At 33.7% G+C, this 1223-nt stretch overlaps 1 non-coding gene across 1 annotated transcript; it reads left to right on the top strand.

Moving 5' to 3' along the window:
- Positions 1 to 786: 786 nt before the first annotated feature.
- LOC129498020 (U6 spliceosomal RNA) lies at positions 787 to 895 on the top strand. The gene has a single exon (XR_008662054.1). It is a non-coding gene; the product is annotated as a U6 spliceosomal RNA (small nuclear RNA).
- Positions 896 to 1223: the final 328 nt, after the last annotated feature.

Raw genomic sequence — 1223 nt, 5'->3', positions numbered from 1 at the left:
AACCTCATTCTTCTTTGTCATTAGAACAAATCTAAATGTCTCAGCTGACAAACACCACGTTAGAAACACCCTGATCCTGATAAATGATTTCTTTAAATGTCTTAAAAGTATTATTAGCATAGATGGTTGTTTAATTCTGAACTCCCACTCTCCTGAGAGCCATGAGGGTGGGAACCACGATCCAGATTGGGAGGGAAATATGCCCTCAGGCAGGGTGTAAGATTAGTATGCAGAACCCATACTTGTGACTGTGACCATGAATTTTTAAAGTCCTTTTCCTATTTTTTCTATTTTTCCATTTTCAGTTTCCCAAAGGAGAGCTCAATTATTCACTGTTACAAAAATGGCCATTGATTATCTTAAAAATCCAGGTGAGAAAAAAAAAAGGCAACAATACTAACTGCTCAACTGGTTAAATAGTCAGCTTTTAATTAATAGATATAATTGTTTTTCACACCTTACTAAATAACATGAAAAACAGAAAAGAAACAGTATTATCGGTGGTTTTTAATCGTTTCTATAAGTCTCAGTCATAAAGTAATTACTCAAACAAATGAAGGAAGACAGCATAATCCATAGCTGCACTAAATATCTATTGAAAGAATTATGTCTCATTTTAAGATAAAGTACATAAATGATATACAATTCAAGTAAAGTACCTTTTTTATGCACTTTACCACTTCATGAAAAACAAATCACAAATAATTCTATTTAATGATTAGGTGGTATATGCAAAATAATGCACCATTACTATTTCTAATATCTCTAGCATTAGGATGGATTACAGTGCTCGCTTCAGCAGCACATATACTAAAAAATTGGAACGATACAGAGAAGATTAGCATGGGCCCTGCCCAAGGATGACACGCAAATTCACGAAGCATTCCGTATTTTTGCTCTATGTTGGCAAATCGAACTCCAATTAAAAAATATATACAAAAGAAGGATGGATTACATTTGTTATATTCATAATATTGTTATTAAATACAAGTATAGCTCATTTTATAAAGCACTTTTTCAGTGCAAAACACTTTTTTGCAGCATGACTGAAGTTAATCCACACCACCTTAGTGTTAGAGTCTCTTCATTTCTTTATTAAGAAACTGAGAACAAAACAGTTTAAAGACCTGTTAATCAGCTAGTAACTAGAAGACCTGCCTAGGAATTAAGTTCCTGTCTGCATGATTCCAAAACCCAGGTTTCTAGTCCCTCCCACACTACCC

This window comes from Nyctereutes procyonoides, unplaced genomic scaffold (assembly GCF_905146905.1).
Source record: "Nyctereutes procyonoides isolate TBG_1078 unplaced genomic scaffold, NYPRO_anot_genome, whole genome shotgun sequence".
NCBI classification, from domain to species: domain Eukaryota; kingdom Metazoa; phylum Chordata; class Mammalia; order Carnivora; family Canidae; genus Nyctereutes; species Nyctereutes procyonoides.
Note: the sequence above shows the minus strand (reverse complement) of the source record. Positions and strands in the feature narration are given on the sequence as shown.